This window comes from Ictidomys tridecemlineatus, chromosome 13 (assembly GCF_052094955.1).
Source record: "Ictidomys tridecemlineatus isolate mIctTri1 chromosome 13, mIctTri1.hap1, whole genome shotgun sequence".
In the NCBI taxonomy this organism is placed as follows: domain Eukaryota; kingdom Metazoa; phylum Chordata; class Mammalia; order Rodentia; family Sciuridae; genus Ictidomys; species Ictidomys tridecemlineatus.
Window position 1 is genome coordinate 90802206 of NC_135489.1, and position 21353 is coordinate 90823558.

General features: G+C 47.1%; 1 long non-coding RNA gene across 1 annotated transcript in view; it reads left to right on the forward strand.

Moving 5' to 3' along the window:
* Window positions 1–16724, forward strand: part of LOC144369984 (uncharacterized) — a 40340-nt gene extending 23616 nt beyond the window's left edge. The window contains exon 2 of the long non-coding RNA XR_013429869.1: window positions 14070–16724. This is a non-coding gene — a long non-coding RNA (uncharacterized LOC144369984). The remainder of the gene's footprint in view (window positions 1–14069) is intronic.
* Window positions 16725–21353: the final 4629 nt, after the last annotated feature.

Sequence of the window (21353 nt, forward strand, 5' to 3'; positions counted from 1 at the left end):
CTCGCCAGAGTCAGAAGAGGCTTCTGGTGCAAGGACCAACATTTAAAAGTAAGCCTTGGGATCGAGGTTTTGGAATACCAGGACACGTAGGGACCAGCCAAGGTGTTGTTTTATGCCCATCTGAGTCTGAAGCAAAAGAAAATGCCGTTCACATAGGACCTCGCTCAGGTTAGCCTTCTGCTTGAGGTTATGTCTCTTCCTCTTCTTCTTCCTCTTCCTTCCTAGATCCTGCCAGGGCGCCAACCCTCCTTCCCACACTGGCAGCTTGGGCGAAGATTCCCCACCTCACCCAGTGCCTGTGTGAAACGTTGCCCTGACCATTCTGTAATTCTGCTCCATTTTGATAACTGGGACAACGGTGCTGACTGTGGCAAGTCGGATTCTGACTCTCACCCCCCTGTATTTCTGAACAGCGTCGTCCAGCAGCATTCTGGCAGGGTTTGGGGACAGCCCCTTTCTTAGGAGACCTGTAAGAACTGTGTGTTCACTGGACACAGCCGATGGGCTTGGTATCTTTGGAGAAAGCCCATGCTGATCTTGGTGACACTCCAGTTTAACAGCTGCCACACACAACAGCTTTTCTTCTGGACAAGGACACTACCGGTTGCATGGTGCCTGCGGCAGGGCTTCTACACTCTCAGGGGGAGTTTGGCCCCGGGGCTCCCAGAACTGAGAGCAGCCTCTGCAGTCTCCCCTGGTGGCCTTCTCTCTCTCTCTCTGTCCTGGGTGTGAAGTCCAGTAGGACTTTTATTTACTACATAATGAAATGCTCTCTGGGCTTTAAGGACTTTCTACTTTGCATATCCTTCAGTCGCTACGAGATTCAGATGTTGCCGGGTGCGGAATTGCAGGCCTGTAATCCCAGTGGCTTTGGAGGCTGAGGCAGGAGGATCCCAAGTTCAAAGCCAGCTTCAGCAACTGAGGCCTTAAGTAACTCAGTGAGACCCTGTCTCAAAATAAAAAAAAAATAAAATTAAAGGGCTGGGGATGTGGCTTAGTGGTTAAGATACATGACCTTTGGTGGGGCACAATTCAACCACAGCAGAATTAGAGTTGGAACTGGAGACCACAGGAAGGAACCCTAAAGCCTCTTGCCTTTAGATGTCCCTGGACTGGACCCCTGGGAATCTCCCAGGATGTGTGAGGAGGGAAGTTTCTGGAATCCTGGTTGTAGGAGGGGCTGTGTGTAGGCCCCCTGTGTTTCACAGTAGGTGAAGCCAAGGGCTGGCCTCCTCTTTTGAGCCACCTTCTGGGTGTGGATCCAACCTCAGAGTGGGGGTGGAGGACCTGTGAGGGCCCTTTCCGTGTCTTTACCTGCGACCAGCTGTCCATCCTCAGTTTTTGTTCTACATAAGAATCAGTGAGGACAAGTCCCTGTATAAGTGACCTGGGAGAAGTGGATTCATTATGTCGCATAGTGTATCCATGGAGATAGCGCTTGCTGGTAGCTGAAGTGGCGCAGGTCAGCTAAATCAGCATCGCACACTCCTGGTGCTGAGTCTGTGCCGAGTTGTCACCAAGGCGAGGAATGAGCTGGCCGTGGGCAAGCACATGGCCTATTTACTTGAGTGTGCATTTTGGGTGCTGGGGAGAGACGTCCTGTGGGCTCAGGCCTCTGAGCCCAGGGAGGCTGGAGGGTGACTGGGCTTGGGTGGAGGCTTGCTTGAGGTCCTTGTCACTCGGTGGCCATTAAACGTTCAGTTCTCAGAACCATGAACCCCTTGACGTGTTTCAGTTTGTCTTCTCACCACAGCAATTAATCATGGGAAGTCTGATTCGCTCCTTCAGCCACATAAAGCAGCTTTGTTTCAAGTGTGACGGCTCCTGGGACACTTCTGAACTGGAACACAGAGAGAAACTGGGCAGGCAATGAGGGCCTCATCTCACGGCTTCTCCGGGCACTTCAGGGACTTGATTATTCCTTGTGTCTTTTATTCGGGGGGTGGGGAAACAGCCCCCAAATTCTGGCTTAACTTCAGTTGGGAGTGAATCAGCAGGTGGCCGTCCCCACAGGATTCCGAAAGCCCGAAAGGCTAGACTGAGAGTAAAAGTAAGTCCTAGTATCCTGAACCCAAGTTTTCTCATATAAATGACAGACCCTGGGCAGCCACATTAGTGATCTGAACATTAAAAATGGCAATTTGACTCCAACTTTGAATGAGCTATGAGTCAGAAAAATGTCCTCATGATATTTTTAATAACTAATGGTCTTATTTCCCACTAGGAATCTTTCCACTTCCTTTCCCCCACACACACTTTCATTTCCTCTGACTAAAAAAAAAAAAACAAACTCTTGACAAATAATTAGCAGTAAACAGCTTAATTACAGGACTCATTCTAGGCTTGTGTCAGCCCAGTGATGTGTAATGAAAACAGCCTTCGAGTCTTGGGTGGTTCCCAGGTTCCAGTCCAGAGGACACCTCAGGGCCTCGGCCAGTGCTGACCACTCACTCTATTATCCATTATCCACATATTTAGGTCGTGTGCACACTAGCCTTTACATATGCTATTATATATAAGACTCTATTAAGAGACTCCTGGTTTCCAGCCTAGCCACGACTTCCACCCTTACAACAAAAACGTGCTGAACAAACTGAAAATCAACAACTCTCCTTAGGTCTCTCTGGGAACGGAGGTCACAGGACAAACCACTGTCCCCTAAATTAAAGTGAATGCAGAGAATCAGGGGGTGCTGGGAGCAGAGCTGCTGGAGCCAATATAAGATCTTATTTATGGAAAACCTTTCTAGGAAGACCCTAAGACAGCAGAAGAGGAAAAACCCAAAGCCACAAGAGGAAATTTTAACCTCTAGGAACCTGTAACCAAAGCAAACACAGCTTAGCTCCTAGACGTACAAACATAAAACCTTGTGTTAACGTCCTGTCTAGCTCCATTACTGTTATCTAATGCATCATGTCCAGATTTCAAGAAAATTTACAAGTCCTATTAAAAGTTCAAAAACATAGCTTGAAGAAACAGAGCAAACATCAGAACCAGATTCAGATTCAGAATCAGAGAGTCTTCCCTCCTTGATTCCCGTAGGGGAAAGGGAAAAGTGGCCATTTTGATGTAAAAGACACAGAATGGTGTATTAAAATTAAAAATGGTGTGGCTAGGATTGTGACTGTCAGTGCTGTCAGTATAGCGTAGGACTGCATGGGACAGGGAACTGATTGTCCTCTCAGCAATACTGTGCAGTGTTGGGAAGCAGTGAGACTTGAGCAGGGAGTCGGGAGTTTAAAAAATACTTACTACAGAACCAATTGGATAAATCAGCCACCCTGCCTCAGTAGCACCCCAAGGTCTGCCAAGATAGCTCTGTCAGGACCCTTGCCTGATCTCAGCCCTTTAAACTATTCCTCTGGCGACAGGAGGAAGATAGGTCAAGTCAGGGGAGGTGGAGGGCATGTTTGCTCAGCGGGGCCTGATTGCTGAGATGTCTTAGGCTAGACCCTACCCAACCACAGAGATCAGAGATTTCCAGGCCTGGGAAAGCAGAATGATCAAGACTAGAGCCCTCCAATCAGTTCCAGTTAAGACCTGTCAGTCCAGCCCACGGCCAAGAGTCACCCGTGGGTTGTTAGCCAGTGTACCCTGTCAATCCAGAGCCAGACGTAGCTGATAAGGAACCCGGTCGCACACCCAGGGTGCTTCAAGGAGGCAGAGCTCTGGCTAAACTGACTCAGCAGGTTCGATGTGAAAAATGGATTTTTCCAAGGAGCAGCAGCAGCAGCAGTGGTGGAGCCCAAGGTTGGACCAACTGTGAGGCCGGGCGTGCGACCAGGAGAACTTTTAAGAAGTGATCCAAGCCTCTTCCTCTAGAGTAAGCCAGGGCGAACAGGGGACCCCGGGAGCTCCCTCACTTCCACAGGATGACGCTGTGTTTCAGGCGTGCCTGGCAAGAGGACTGTGCCCAGCGGCTGGTGGCTGGAGCTGTGTCAGCTCTCCTGGAGATCATTCCACAAGATTCACGTGAAAAGGGTTTCCAGCACCTGCCTCGTATTCAAAGCCTCGTGTTCAAATAGCTGCTGGGCTTAGCTTTAAAAGATGGCCAAGAACCGCCCAGGAGACAAGGGAAGGGCCAGCAGGTCCCAGGGCAGGGCCATCCCTCCACCTACCAGCGCTTCAGAGACTAGATGTATCTCCTGGGGCTTCCCCCTTCATCTGCTCTCCCCACCCCCCATATTTGTGGAGCCAGGGAGATTTTCTGTAGAAAAAAAAAATGAAGAATATAATAGGTAAGCAGTTAACATCTTATTTTCTGAGTTGCTCTTGAGATAGGTTCTGGGATGTGATTATTGACTTGAACAGCTCTCATGTGTGCTAGAGAACACAGGGCTTGTCCCTTCCTCAAGCAGATTTGATAGCAATAATATCGACATCAATCATGGTCTGGACTTTAAAAATCCCCCCAAAACTCAACTGTTGGAAGCTTGATGCCCCGTTGATGGCTCTACTGGGAGGTGGTAGGAACTCTTAGGAAGTTGGAGGAAGCAGGTCACTGGGGATATGTGCTTTCCAGAAGTAGCTTTGTCCCCAGACTCTGGCCTCTCTCCCTCTCTCTCATTACAATAGAGCCAGGTGACCATGGACTGAGACCATGAACCAAAACCAGTCCTTCCTCCTCTCAGTTGTTTTCTTGGGTACTTTGTCACAGTGAGGGAGAGCTGACTAACACATACAACAAAGCACTTACCATTGGCTGAAGACTTTCCATCCGCCCCAATCTTTCAGCCACAAATGCCCATTTAATGGAGTAGGGAATGGATGCTGAATGAGGTGCAGTATGCATTGGAGGTCACAGAGCTGGTGTCAGAGCTACGTGGTGGCTTTGTGCTCAATCCCCCAGGGCTGTTCTGCCTCCCTTGGTTCAGACCCCTGGGCCTCTAGGGTCTTACCTTTTGACATACCTTTGCGTTTGGTTATCGTGTGTCTCCTAAAGGCACAACACACGGTCATAGGAGAGATGAGACAACAAACCACTTTGTGTCGTGCTTCCCAGAGCTTCGTGTGAATTGATCTGTTTGCCGGATCCTCAGTCCTTCTCTGCACTAGTGGACATAGTCCCAAGCTTGTAAGCTCAACTTCAAAAACGTGGAAGAAACGTGAACCTGTCCCGAGTGCTGAACATGCTAAGGGTGTGCAGAACCCTGTTTTGCCCCAGGGATGGTCCCTTGCAGGCTCCTTGGCACACCAGTGACCCAACCTGCCGTATTACAGTTTCAGGGGTGCCTGATGTATATCTAAACCTGAGGGTGGTGGTTGGCAAAGTGACCTGCCTGCTCCTCCTACCTGATGTCAAAATCTAAAGGTCTTGGTAACAAATATGGAGAGATGTCTCCTGGAAGAACATCTCTTAGGAATAGCAGTTTCCTTTTATTTGTGGAAGAGTCGTTCCAAGACCCAGTGGATGCCTGAAACCCAGTGTGGTAGTGGGCCCTACAACCCTGTGTGTGTGTGTGTGTGTGTATAGTTTTTTCCTAACCATTCTCATATATATGACTGCTACTTTTAAAATCATTTAACAAACTGCATTTAAAATCACTAATAAAAATAGGCAATTTCTCTTTATGGCGTCACCTGTATGCCAAGAAACAGTCGTGACGTCTGTCTGGCGGGGCGGGGGACCAACGGTTTTCTGAACTTTTCGTGTCCGTTGGCATCCACACTTAGGAGCCACAGAACGTCCCCTTCCTTCTTGCTAGCAAAGCGCTGCTGCAAGTGGTTATTAAACCGCAGTAACCAGTCAACTGTTGCCATCTTGGGAGAGGAAATGGCTCCCTGCTGGATCACAGCAGCAGGGTGGGCGAGGCCTTGGAGATAGCTTTCTGTCTGTGGGGGGGACCCAGAAGCGCTGTAAATTTCTCCTGAAATGAGGAGCAAAGTTCAGTTGAAAAGCTAATAACCGTGTTTCTAAGAAGCAGCCCTGGGAGGTGTTCTAGGAAGAACATGAAAGGGACTCAACTGCCATAAGCTAGGAAACAGGCTGCCCTGACATGCTGGGAGGAAGCGCTGCTAAAGGCATTATGTGAGTACACAGTGTTTCATTATAGATATTAGCTACGGGACCCGGTCTCTTTTTTTAGAAACAAATGTTTAAACAATATTTGGAAATTATTTAGAATCGTTCGGGATAAAGTAATTGAAATCGGTGTAGCCTTTGCTGGGTGGATGATTGATGCTCCTCCTCCTGCTGCACGGGTCGGGGGTGGGGGGGCGGGGGCGGGTGGCTGGAGTGCACTTATCTATGTTCCTCTCTTATCATAAATTATCCGGGGCTGGTGGGTGAGAAATGCTTCTTAGGACCTGAATCCTCCTAAATGGGTGCAGGGTTTGAAGTCGAAGATGGGGTTGAAGCCTTGGCTCTTTTTGAACTGGCCAAACCATACAGCCCCTCTGAACCTTGGTTTTGTCACTTAGTTGACCATTTTTAATGTCAACTGTCAGTCTTAGTGTCATGTTGAGAAGAGCTTTGTATGCCTCCTACTTAGCTGCTCTCTGCTGTTGTCCTCACTATCAAACTTAGTCCCATGAAAATGACGGACGTAAGGGTTTATGTCTTTTCTATTTCCCTGAGGACAGAATAACTGCTAGGCTCATCCATGGGCAAGCGGGTCAGCCGCTGACTTAGTCGTACTAAAATCAAACTCAGGAATTGAAACAAGAGTTAAGAAATGGCAGGCTGAGTTGTATTTGGTGTCCTATAGAAGAAGTAGGACCCCCGTAAGGCCGTAAAGGGCTGACCATGAGGCCGGGCTGGTGGTTGGGCTGGTGAGTAATTGCAGGGCTATAGACAAGGCCTGTAGCACCCCGCTCTCTGCAAAGATGGCCTCTGAGAAGAGAGGCAGGTGTCGGACTGGAGTGGGCATTCTTGCTGTCTGCTGCCCAATCAGAATTCTATCATAATCCAACTGATAGTTTTCTTCCTTTATTTTTAACTTATTTTTTCCTATTATCATATAATGAGGTCACAGTGGATCTCCAAATGGGGTCCCTGGCCACAGGAGGAGGGCGAAGCAAGGTGATACCTGGAGGAAGGACAGCCCTGGTGTAGGGGGTACCCGTTGCTGGGGGAACAGCTGCCACAGTCCCTCTTTGGATGGCTTAGCCACTCTCCTTCCCTGAGCCCTCACTTGACCCTTTGGTCCCCAAACAGAGGCTCTTTATTAAACTAGAATCTGAATTTTCAAGAACTTAAACCATTCCTCGGGTGCTCTGTTCTTGGTGTCGACAAGAATTCCCAATTTGTTGGCCCCAGGAGTCACTTTTCCATTCAACTCCAGAATGCTGGTGCTCAGGGGAAACGTGCTGTCCTAAGGGCAGCATGTGATTAATTAAAACAGACCATTTCCACATGAAAGTTGGATTCAGGGTCACTGGAAATCACCATCAGAATGCATTTTAGAATTTTAACATAATCGTGAAAATAGTAGCAATTTTCATTGGGTGCACAGTTTATATTAGAAAACGCACAAAATGATATAAATGTGTTTTTATTGAATTCTCATAAAACCCATCCTGTAAATGCTGCAATCATTCTTATTTTTCATTGGTGCCAAGACTAAGGCTTCTAAGAGAGGCTTTGCTCAGTATCTCATGCACCTGGCTAGCTATGCTTCTTGATACATGGTATAAATATGGAGAAGACAGTAACCGAGTCCATCTCATTCCTTCAATGCTGTCCTACTTAGTTAAATAACCTGGGAAATTACTAAAATATTTGGACCATTGTGCTCTTCAATATATACTTGATGGTAGGTTTTACTTAGAAAATTAAGATTTGCTGAACTCCTACATAGACTATTTGGGATGGAAGGTGGCGCTGAGTTAGAATAGAAGATGGGAAAGAGAACAAAACGCACCCTGAGTGTGGCTGATAAAATGGTCAAGAAGATAGAGGAGAGAGAAACTGGGAGGAAGGCAGCTTCACTGTACTGGACTCAGTACAATCCTGGGCCCTTCTTTCTTTTTCACCCCAGTGGTCCCACAACCTCCCAGTACAGTTCCCACACACTGTTGCTTTTGGTTTCAATCTTTTTCGGGAGGTGGGAGGGAGGAAGGTTCCCAGGGGATGAACCCAGGAGTGCTTAACCACTGAGCCCCAGCCCCAGCCCTTTTTATATTTCATTTTGAGACAGGGTCTTGCTGAGTTGCCTAGGGCCTCACTAAGTTGCTGAGTTGGCCGTGAACTTGTGATCCTCCTGCCTTAGTCTCCCAGCCTCTGGGTCTACAGTTGCGTGTCACTGGACCGGCTGGGTTTTAATCTTGATTTGACTTTAGATCAGGAAAGGAAGGTGAGACTAGATGGCAAAGAGGGCCGGGTATTTGCACAAATAACCTATATGAGAAAACGTTACAGCTCAGGAACATCCACACCAGCAGCGCCATCCGGTAAAGCTTGCCTGTGCACCCACCCCAGGCCTGCCCTGCACCAGCCCCGAGCAGCCTCACTTCCTGCTCCTGGCCCCTACGTGGCACCTGTGTTCATCTGGGTCCTCTCCTCACTCATCTTAGGCTGTGCACACACAGCTGACCACCCCTACCAGCTTCTCCATAAAACGCCCCAATACTGTTCTCCAAGTAACATCTGCTCCTTGCTTCCTGTTGGTGAGAAATTAGAAAAGCAAGCTGGATGTGGGGGGCACACCCTGCAATCCCAGCTACTCAGGAGGCTGGGGCAGGAGGATTGCAAGCTCAAGCCTCACATAGGGAAATCCCCTCCATGGCAAAAAGGAAAACAAAACAACTCAAACATCGTTCTAGGTCTCCTGTGCTCCACATGGACCTTCCTCGTTGTCTTATTACCTATAGCTCATATGTTAGTAGTTGATTGTGTTCTAAGTGACAGTGAAGAAACTTTAAAAACTGTCAAAGTATTGTTTTTCCAATTATGCAGGAAGAGAAGCATGGTGGGAAAAAAAATCACAGCCTCATCCTCATTCCCTGAACCCAGGAATGTGCCGATTTGATTAAATTAGGGGTCGTGGCATGAGGAGACTCTCCTGGATAATGAAGACCCTCAATCACCAGGGTCCTCACAGGGAAGGAGGGTCAGAGTCAGGGAGGAGATGGGAGGGCAGAGCCGAGGTCAGAGTGGGGTGGTGGGAGTCAAGGACACTGGGAAAGCCAGGGACAGGTTCTCTCGGAGCCTCAGAAGAATCAAAGCCCCATCCACAGCTTAGGGCTAGCACCGTGGGATCCATTTTGGCTTCTGATTCTCCAGAACTGAAAGAAAACAAATTGATGGACATTTTGTTGTAGCAGCAATCAGAAACCAATGCAGATCATGACATGTATGTGTTTTTAATGGTGCTTATTTATCATAATGTTGATAAGTGGGATTTCTGTGGATCAGGGTATGGAATGAGGGAGGGCAGCACAGATGCCCCCCGTGGCTGAGCAGGAAGGACTTTGGGAGAGCTTCATAGGGCAGGGGGAGTCTGGAAATAGGTGCCGAGGGGCCTCACCCAGGTCCCTACCTCTGGACCCAACCAGACCCCCAAAGCATGGGCATCCAGAAACACGGACCATGACCTATTACTGGTGGAAGAAAAAGTTCACCAGGGAAAAGAATCACACTGGATTGTTATGTTTCATTCCAACTCAGCTTTCTTTCTTTCTCTCTCTCTCTCTCTCTTTCTTTCTTTTCTGTAGAAAATGACAGCAGTTTTGCACTTATTGATTAAATGAACCTTGACATTTTGAGTTTTTACATGGAGTAAGATTGTCTTCGTAAAGGGGACATGACTATTCTTCACAGTTACCAAAACTTGACTCAAATGGATGTGCTTGTGGCTGATCCGTTTAGAAATGGGGATGCTCTTAGGGGATGCAAAAACCCATCTGAATCACAAAAAGGTTGGGACCTGGCTCTGCCCCTTCCCAGCCCCATCCTTGTGGGCCAGTCTCCCAATCTCCCTTGCCCTGGGTTTCCTGACTTCTGGAGCAGCGTTGAAGGCACTCCTACACCACAGTCAAATGGGGACTTTGGTAAGATCATGTGGGAATCAGCACCCGAGAGTGCCCACAGCCACCCCAGCAACCCCAGTGGTTTCCTTTGCAACTAGTAATCTTGATTCTCACCTCTGGGGATTGATCGCAAATAAATCATCAGAAGGGGAAACATTTTAACTAGAAGAACATTTCCCCTAAGATGAGGAACGATGTTACCTGCTCACCAGTGAGGACTGGGTTGGGCAGAGCACCTTTTGTATCATGCTATTGTGTTAAACAGAAAGGAACTCTATCAAAATATGAACAGGGATAATGTCTAATAGGCCGCCTTTCCGCACTCTGGGATTAAAGATCAAATTAAATTTCTTCTTTCATGTTTATTCAAGTTTTCAAATTTTCCCCTAATAACTATATAATATTTAGGTAAGAAGATACGTTTCTAAAAGGTTATTTCAAAGAGAAATGAAAACAATCACCGAGCTCTGCTGGGGTGGGTAGTGGCAGCCCTAAGAACCTCACAGCTCGGAGGTTCTCTACACCTGGATTCCCGGTCCGTCACGCACCAGCTCTGGGATCTTGGAGTCTTAGTTTTGTCATCAAAAAGATGAAGAAACAGCCTTGTTGGAAGGATCAACTAAAATCCTGAGTGTAAGGAGCTCAGGGGGTCCCAGAGGTGGCTGCTCCTGCCTCCCCAGCCCTGAGCAACGGGAAGAGGGGTCCATGCACTCCCCATTACCCAGTCACTAACAGCCTCTGGGGAGAGGAGGGATCACACTTTCCAACACAAGAAACCACCCCCTGCACAGCTTTCTTCCTGTCCTTTTGGTCACTTCTGGTCACATAGGCAAAATAAGAGGAGGAGGAGGCATGAGAAGGAAGGAAACCTAAAATTTATACCAGGGGCAGGACACCCCCACTATTTGACACCAGCTCAGACCCCTTCCTCTCTGGAGGAGTCTCGCTCTCACTCTTTCCCTCCCTCCCTCTCTCTGTTCTGTTTCTTAAATAAAATTTACTTTTTTTTTCTCTTGCCTCAGCATTGCTCAGGTCTTTAATCTTTGACATTTCGGGGAACAAGGACCCTGTCCTGGTTTTCAAGGCCATTTTCAACAACCGGTGGCTTGGAAGAGAATCTGCATTGATTCTCCTTTACTAGATTTTCCTTTTTGAGAACAAGTTGCTGGAATCAAGAGAGGCAGCGTGGCCACGTGGCTTCAGCTGGTGCCTAATCAGTTAGCTCCTGTTCTAGAAATGAAGTGTGTCTCGGTCTTGGTTTTTGCTATTAAAAGTGTCCTTTCTGGTTTTGCCTCTTGTGGAGTGTTCAGCAGGAGGCCTCTTTCTGTGGCTTGTTCTTGTGGGGCCACTCTCTTGTGGCGGGGAGATGGCGTAGCTAGATTGCTCCTTTGGAATCAGAGCTACCTACCTACCGCAGCAATGGAGAATGTGCTGGTGCAGGAGAGCTCAGGAGGGAGCAGCCCAGGAGCCCTGAGGCAGGAAGGGCCCTGAGCTATAGGATGGGCCAGGATCAGATGGGCTCCCAGGCTGGAGTGGAATCCTCCCTTCTGGAATCAAGCAGAATCAGGTTTCCCTGCCCTCACTCTGTCCAGATTCCCCTACACAGGTGCAGTACGGACACTGTGCTTGGACAGAGCCAGAAGCCTGGGCCAAGTGGGTGGGAACTGTCTGTCTTCTGTGCCTACACCAGCCCCTGCCCAGGTCAGATGAATCTCCCCAAGAGTTTCCTATGTCCCCTGAGGGAGGGAAAAGCAACTGGGAGATGAAATCACTTCTTATTTTACCCATTTCAGGGATTGCTGTTTAGGTGAGAGGTGAATCCTAGAGTTCTTTAGCATTGAAAGTTCAGCTGGGCAAATGAGGAGATTCGGCGTTTTCTGCCTACGTGTTTATGTGGAAGTGAGTGTGCGTTCCTCCCTCACTCCCTGGCTTTCCTCTTTGGATAAATCCATGGGAATATGTGTTTCTCACAAGATGATGTTTTACCAGCTGAGAACCCAACTCATGGGGTATGTTTTGTGTGTCTTAACAAGCTGGTCTGTAAAAGGCCCTGGTTTCTAATTGTTGCTCTATTTTTACTGCAGGCTTAGCTCTTTATTTACCTCTTTTTAATAGAACAATATTCTCTCACCAAGTCTCCTGTCCCTGTCATTTCAGCCTAATGAGGTCTACTGCTTCTTTTCTTTTCTGACACTTTTGCTTTCTCATTCCGTTTCCTTGGTATTGTCTGCACGGTGGCTTCTGGCCTCCTCTGAAGCTGCTGTATTATTCCTGGAATGGAAACGCAGACAAAGACAAGTGCACTCATGGTTGTCAAATTTGCACCCAAAGTTCCCGATTTTATAATCTTCTCACACAGAAAGCGATTTCCCGATGTTTGTGGCAAAGTCACAGGAACTGGGTGTCCGCCATGTTGGTGTTCAGGGCCCCCCTTTATTTCCTTTCCCTCCCTGCCTTCCTCCCGCCTGCATCTTTTTCTGATTTGTGGGATGTGTTTCGGGGACAGATTGGCTTTTACCTGTAGATCAGAGAAGCTGCCTCCAACATGAGCCCCGCTGTGAGCCCAGATGTGAGCATTCTTCAGCTTTCGTGCTGCCCCCAGTGGTGGCCGTGGGGAATAGCATGGAGGGGCAGGAAAGGTGTAAAGGGGCATTTCCAGGGGACTGGCCATCCATCCTTCATTATTTCTTACACTGGTCACAGGCATTCAGACCCCAAACCTGTATCAATTTATTACATTTAAAGAAATTTCATATACTGCCTTAGCTACAGGTTACATTGTTAAGAACGAATGTTGTCCTTTGACAAATACCTTTCTCATTAACCCACCCTATTGCCTATTACTTGCTTCATACAGACTGGGTGTGGAACGGTTGGGAACACTGCTACGATGGCTTGAAGGGCTACAGTTGACAGAATACCCGCAGTCTGGCCTTGACTCCAATGGACAGGGCAGATAGCCCCTGAGAAGTCCTTCCACCCTGTTCACTGTCATCTGCCAACTACCCTTTACCCTCTGAGGACTGGGCACCAGGGCTTTCTCTCCATGGACCATGCCACCCCAGAGCATGAGCCAGCTGTCCAAATCTCCCACCATGTTCCATCCAGGTCACCCGCTGGCCCTCCATCCGTGAAGAAGAGCCAGGGCCACCTGCTGGCCAGCCACACTGGCTCCTGGTCTCCAGCGTGGCCTTCTCAGCCCCATGTCCTCCACTGTGACTGCTGCTCACAGCTTGGCCTGTCCCCGTCCACCTTCACGTCCACTTTCCTTCTCTGGCTCCTTCCCATCGGTCCTTCCCAGGATTGTCTTCGTTGCTGAGGCTGCAGACCTAGCAGCTTCTGAGGCAGGCCTGGGCACTTCCCTCTGGTCTCTGAGGAGAGAGGTGCCACCATTGTCCCGTGTCCCCCTTGCCCACACCCCTCTGGGCATGAGATTCCATTCCTGGAAGCTGCAGTAGGTTCAAGCCAGAACAGGGCACAGAGGAGAAAGGGGCAGCTCCCCACCCGGTCGGAGCAAGCTGCTCTTGGAGGGGCAACTCGTGTACAGGTGGGTGCAGGGCCAGGGCGCCACCCGAGCCTGGGCAGAGGGACTTGGGGAGCTCCCAGGAGGAGCCACCCCGGCAGGAGGCAAGGAAGCCAGAGGGGCTGGGACCTGGTGGCTGAGAAGTGGGGTGCGGAGACTCTGGCTGATTTTCAGAAGGGCCTGCCCTTGCTTGCTAAGCAAGCTTCTCATTTTTAATAGAGCAGAGTCAAAACTTTTAATTTTAAACAAGTTGTGGAAATGTTTCAGACGTCCTCTGCCGTCTGTGTTTTCCTTCTGTTTCACCCCTCTGTGTGTTTCCTAAAGAGAGGGAGTTTTGTGTCCCTCAGATAAGAACTGTCACACTGAACACATGAAGGAATATCCTCTCCTGTCTTTGCTGTGGCCCATGGGGGTCAGGTATGTAGGGCCCAGAACTGTGCTCAACAGAATCTAAAACTGGTGTCCTTCTTCCACCACATGGGGGGTGGGCAGGAATGAGTGTCAGGTCTTTGCCTCCTACCACGTCCCCTCAGTGACTGTTGGTGACAGCCTTTCCATCTGTCTGTGCTCTGCCCAGCTTGATGAGCTCACCTTATCCACAGTTTGGGGCTCTTTGTCTCCCCTTGGCTGACTCACAGAGAACTGAAGGCTTGAGGTCACTCCCTACCATGGATTGGAGCCCGGGAACCAATGAGTTTTTTTGCTCAGTCAACAAGAATTTCAGCATCAAGGGTACGTAAAAGGCTGTTGGGTCTTGTTCACTTTTCCACACTGACAATCTTTTGCCATCTGATTGACTGTTCCCTTGCCTCAGGGGAAGCTTCCTCTGTGTCCCAGCCAGTTTTTCCTCACTATAAATTCAGGAAGTGCAGTAGTCTCCCCTAAAAGCATAAGGTATGTTCTACGACCCCCAGTGGCTGCCTGGAATTGCAGATGTTACAGAATCCTGGATATACTCTTTCTTCCTTTATATACACACCTGTGATGAAGTTTAACTTATAAATTATCACAGTACACGTCTAAAAACAATAACTAATAAATACAGTAGAATGACTACTTTATTAGGTAGAATAAGGGTTACTTGAACACAAGCACTGCAGTATCTCAACAGTTAATCTGACAAGCTGGATGGCTACTGACTAATGGGTGGGTAGCATATACAAGGTGGATACACTGGACAAAGGCATGATTCACATCCTGGAGTGCTGTATGATCATGTTTTACAAAATACATCCTGATAACTGTACTAGGCACATAAATAGATTTTTCTTCATCTCCCTGGAATGAATTTCAGGCAACAGGGAACCTTACTTGGTCTTGCATTGCTGGTGGCAGTCCCTGCCCTCACCCATCAGCTCTCAGACATCTGTGTCTCTGGCCCATTAGACAGAGGGAGAAATGTGCTGAGACTAACTCCATACTGGGCACACTAGGTGGGGTGCCAGGGGTTCAGCAGGGTCAGCCACACCCTCGTATTCTAGACCAGAGCAGAAGGCCCACTCCACCTATGCAGGGGAACCCCTCAAGGGCCCCAGCTTAGCCCCCCTCCACTGTCACTTCTTTTTTGGGTCTTGGTCATCAGTACTTGTGACCTGAAAGTGTTTTCTTCTGTGATGAATTAACTCAGCAGTGTTTGCATGAAATCTACCACATGCAGGATTTCCAATGTGGTTTTGCCATAATGATCAAAGGATGAGAGAGTGTGCCTGATTTATAAAGACTGATTCTGCTGAAATGTTCCGCATAATTAAAGCCACGTAACTAAAACCGCGCAAAAGGCAAAATAAAACCCATAGATCTGCAATCACCGTCCTGTTTATTTCTATAATTTGAAAATAAATCTTGTGCCCAGAGCTCCTTTTCCAGAGCATGTCATTATTTGCAAGTTGTTGCCATAGTAACGGGCTGTGGTTTACATTTACAGCCTAACCCGTGTCACGGATGCCGGTGTCTTAGAATACAGGAAGAAGTGAGAACTGGAACATGGCTGCCAGCGAAGAGGCAGCACATACAATGCCTCCGTGGTAAGGGGATCAGAGAGACTCATTAATACACCCACATGCGTCCTGCTGGGAAACTTCAAGCAAATTTCCTCTGAAAGGAGACCTTCCTGGAACTAGTAAGTTTAATAGGAGGTGTCAGATTGTTACAAAATACTGAATCTCGGCAACCCAGAGCAGGGGCACAGTCCCGCCAGGGGCCGCCGAATGGCCGCTGCCTACACATTGCAGTGAGCATAGGAGCGGACACTAACCGCCTGGACCCCCGCGGGCGGGCTCTGTGAACCCAAGCCGACCGCTGCCCACACGCTGCAGCATTCGTGGGAACGGTCGTTGCCTGCCTGGGTCCCCACGAGCTGGCTCTGTGAATCCCAGCCGGCGCAGGGCACACGCTGCATTGTTCTTGGGAACCATTGCTGCCCGCCTGGATCCCCGCGGGCGGGCCTGTGAACCCAAGCTGATCGCCGCCCACAAGCGGCAGCGAGTTTAGGAGCAGGAGCGACCCGCCCCGGGTCCCCGCGAGCTGGCTCTGTGAATCCCAGCCGGCGCAGGGCACACGCTGCATTGTTCTTGGGAACCATTGCTGCCCGCCTGGATCCCCTCGGGCGGGCTGGTGAACCCAAGCTGACCGCCGCCCACAAGCGGCAGCGAGTTTAGGAGCAGGAGCAACCCGCCCCGGGTCCCCGCGAGCTGGCCCTGTGAATCCCAGCCGGCGCAGGGCACACGCTGCATTGTTCTTGGGAACCATTGCTGCCCGCCTGGATCCCCGCGGGCGGGCCTATGAACCCAAGCTGATCGCCGCCCACAAGCGGCAGAGAGTTTAGGAGCAGGAACGACCCGCCCCGGGTCCCCGCGAGCTGGCTCTGTGAATCCCAGCCGGCGCAGGGCACACGCTGCATTGTTCTTGGGAACCATTGCTGCCTGCCTGGATCCCCGCGGGCGGGCCTGTGAACCCAAGCTGATCGCCGCCCACAAGCGGCAGCGAGTTTAGGAGCAGGAGCGACCCGCCCCGGGTCCCCGCGAGCTGGCTCTGTGAATCCCAGCCGGCGCAGGGCACACGCTGCATTGTTCTTGGGAACCATTGCTGCCCGCCTGGATCCCCTCGGGCGGGCTGGTGAACCCAAGCTGACCGCCGCCCACAAGCGGCAGCGAGTTTAGGAGCAGGAGCGACCCGCCCCGGGTCCCCGCGAGCTGGCTCTGTGAATCCCAGCCGGCGCAGGGCACACGCTGCATTGTTCTTGGGAACCATTGCTGCCCGCCTGGACCCCCACAGGCGGGCCCTGTGAACCCAAGCCGACCGCCGCCCACACGCTGCAGCGAGTTTAGGAGTAGGAGCAGCCAGCCTGGGTCCCCGCAGCCTGGCTTTGTGAACCGCCCACACGTAACATCAAACTTGGAAGCAGTTGCTGGCTGTCTGCCTGTCCCCCCCCCTCCCCCCGGCTGGCTTGGTGAACCTCATCCAGCCGCTGCTCACACGGCACAGTGAACTTGGGAGCCGGCGCTGCCTGCTTGGCTGCTTGGGCCCCCGCAGACCAGCTCTGTGAACCGACGCTGGCTACCGCCAAGCAACCGCTGCCTACACCCTTGCAGTGAGTGGGGGAGCAGGCGCTGCCTGCCCGGCCCCGAGGACTCGACTCTGTGAACCTCCTCTGGCGGTTTGGAGCTGCAGACGACCACCCTCCACCTGCCAACCCAGTGCTGCAAACGACCCCTGATCAGCTCTGAAAAAGGCCCCGCCCACACAGCGAACAGCAGGAATGGAGACCCGCCTAATCCGGGAGGAAGTACCGCTGCACAGTGATTGACTCCCGCCTACTGAGAGGAGAAACTTGGCCCGGTGGGCATAGCTCCACCCACTGGAAGAGCAGTTAATTGAACTCTAGGACTGCATTTATAAATTTTTTTTTTTTTTTTTTTTTGCTGTCTTTTTAAATGTTTTTTAATCCATCTTATTTTATTTTATTCTATTTTTTAAATCTCATTTTCCATTTCTACTATTATTATTTTTCTTTAAATCCCTTTTAATCTTCTATTTTTTTCTATCCTTCTTTTCTCCTGTCTTTACATCTCTTTTTAATTTTCTTACTCCCCCTTCCTTGAATTCTACCTGCTTACTCTTATTCTCTTTAGTGACTTCTACCCATCCCTTCTAATACCTTTCCTCCCAAGCTTCAAATATATTTATAGGAGTAAACAGTAACTCAGCAGTCAAACAGAACAAGAAACACTATGAACAGCATGAAAAAGCAAGGAAGAAAAGGAGTGCAAACAATGCAGGGCAGCCTAAATATTCAAGAGGATATAGAACCACCAGAAAAATGGTCATATAAAGAACTCATGGAACACCTGAGACAGATGGAACGGAACCTTAAAGAGGATACAAGACAGCAAATTCAAGCAGCGAAAGAACACATTGAGAATGTATTACACAAACAGATAAAGGAAGAAGTTAAGCATCTTTATCAGGAGATAGAGACTATAAAAAAGAATCAAACCATAATCTTAGAAATGAAGGAAACTATAAACCAAATTAAAAACTCAAATGAGAGTATCATTAATAGAGTGGAGCAAGTAGAAGCTAGAACATCAGATAATGAAGACAAAATATACCATCTGGAAAAGAGACTAGCCATCTCAGATAGGCTAGTTAAAAATCATGAGAGAAGCATACAAGAGATATGTGATAATATAAAAAAACCAAATTTAAGAGTCATTGGGATAGAGGAAGGGATAGAGATTCAAACAAGGGGAATGAGTAATCTACTAGATGAAATAATCACAGAAAACTTTCCAGAATTAAAAAAGGAAACAGATATTCAAATTGTAGATGCATACAGGACACCGAACATACAAAATCACAGTAGACCAACGCCAAGACACATTGTTATGAAGATATCCAATATACAGAACAAAGAGAAAATATTAAAAGCTACAAGAGAAAAGAGAAAGATTACATTCAGGGGTAAAACAATAAGGTTAACAACGGACTTCTCAACTCAGACGCTGAAAGCGAGAAGATCCTGGAATAACGTATTTCAAACACTGAAAGACAATGGATGCCAACCAAGAATTCTGTACCCAGCAAAATTAAGCTTCAGATACGACAATGAAATAAAAATCTTTCACGATAAACAAAAACTAAAAGAATTTGCAGCCAGAAAACCAGCGTTGCAAAGCATCTTGAGCAAAACACTTCACGAGGAAGAAATGGAAAACAATAACCAAAGCCAACAGTGGGAAGTACCTCAGTAAAGACAGACGGAGGGGGGAAAACTAATCATGGTGAAACAAACGCAATTAAAAAAATAAAAATAAAAAAATGAGATAAATAATCAAATATGGCTGTAAGTACAAACCATATATCAATAGTAACTCTAAACATTAATGGTTTAAACACTCCAATAAAGCGACATAGGCTGGTAACATGGATCAAAAAAACAAATCCAACAATATGCTGTCTCCAGGAGACTCACCTGACTGGAAAAGACATACACAGGCTGAAGGTGAAAGGTTGGGAAAAAATATACCATGCACACGCTCCTCGCAAGCAAGCAGGGGTGGCCATCCTCATATCGAATAAAATCGACTTCAAGACTAAGTTAATCCAAAGGGATAAGGAAGGACATTATATACTGTTAAAAGGAACCATTAAACAACAAGACATAACAATTATCAATATTTATGCACCAAATAATGGCGCTTCGAAGTTTATAAAACAAATTCTCCTCAAGTTCAAGAATCAAATAGACCACAACACAATAATTATGGGTGACTTCAACACACCTCTCTCACCATTGGACAGATCCTCCAAGCAAAAATTGAATAAAGAAACTATAGACCTCAATAACACAATCAATAACCTAGACTTAACTGACATATATAGAATATACCAACCATCATCGAATGGATATACTTTTTTCTCAGCAGCACATGGATCCTTCTCAAAAATAGACCATATATTATGCCATAGGGCAACCCTCAATAAATATAAAGGGGTAGAGATTATACCATGCATTTTATCCGATCATAATGGATTGAAACTGGAAATTAATGATAAAAGAAGGAAGGGAAAATCCAATATCACATGGAAAATGAACAATATGTTACTGAATGATCAAAGGGTTACAGAAGACATAAAGGAGGAAATCAAAAAATTCTTAGAGATAAATGAAAATGCAGACACAACCTATCGGAATCTATGGGACACAATGAAAGCAGTTTTAAGAGGGAAATTCATCGCCTGGAGGTCATACCTCAAAAAAAGGAAAAACCAACAAATAAATGAGCTCACACTTCATCTCAAAGCCCTAGAAAAGGAAGAGCAAAACAATAGCAAATGCAGCAGAAAGCAAGAAATAATTAAAATCAGAGCGGAAATCAATGAAATTGAAACAAAAGAAACTATCGAAAAAATTAACAAAACTAAAAGTTGGTTCTTTGAAAAAATAAACAAGATTGACAAACCTTTAGCCATGCTAACGAAGAGAAGAAGAGAGAGAACTCAAATTACTAACATAAGGGATGAAAAAGGCAATATCACAACAGACGCCACAGAAATACAGAAGACAATTAGAAACTATTTTGAAAACCTATATTCCAATAAAATAGAAGATAGTGAAGACATCAATAAATTTCTTAAGACATATGATTTGCCCAGACTGAGTCAGGAGGACACACATGATTTGAACAGACCAATATCAATGGATGAAATTGAAGAAGTAATCAAAAGACTACCAACCAAGAAAAGCCCAGGACCGGATGGGTATACAGCGGAGTTTTACAAAACCTTTAAAGAAGAATTAATACCAATACTTTTCAAGTTATTCCAGGAAATAGAAAAAGAGGGAGTCCTTCCAAATTCATTCTATGAGGCCAACATCACATTGATTCCGAAACCAGACAAAGACACATCAAAGAAAGAAAACTACAGACCAATATCTCTGATGAACCTAGATGCAAAAATCCTCAATAAAATTCTGGCGAATCGGATACAAAGACACATCAAAAAAATTGTGCACCATGATCAAGTAGGATTCATCCCTGGGATGCAGGGATGGTTCAATATACGGAAATCAATAAATGTAATTCACCATATCAATAGACTTAAAGATAAGAACCATATGATCATCTCGATAGACGCAGAAAAAGCATTCGACAAAGTACAGCATCCCTTTATGTTCAAAACATTAGAAAAACTAGGGATAACAGGAACTTACCTTGATATTGTAAAAGCTATTTACGCTAAGCCCCAGGCTAGCATCATTCTGAATGGAGAAAAATTGAAGGCATTCCCCTTAAAATCAGGAACAAGACAGGGATGCCCTCTATCACCACTTTTATTCAATATAGTTCTCGAAACACTGGCCAGAGCAATTAGACAAACGAAAGAAATTAAAGGCATAAAAATTGGAAAGGAAGAACTTAAATTATCACTATTTGCAGATGACATGATTCTATACCTAGAAGACCCAAAATGGTCTACAAAAAAACTACTAGAACTAATAAATGAATTCAGCAAAGTGGCAGGATATAAAATCAACACGCACAAATCAAAAGCATTTCTGTATATCAGCAACAAAACCTCTGAAATGGAATTAAGGAAAACCACTCCATTCACAATATCCTCAAAAAAAATAAAATACTTGGGAATCAACCTAACAAAAGAGGTGAAAGATTTATACAATGAAAACTACAGATCCCTAAAAAGAGAAGTAGAAGAAGATCTTAGAAGATGGAAAGATATACCCTGTTCATGGATAGGCAGAACTAACATCATCAAAATGGCGTTATTACCAAAAGTCCTCTATAAGTTTAATGCAATGCCAATCAAAATTCCAATGGCATTGCTTGTAGAAATAGAT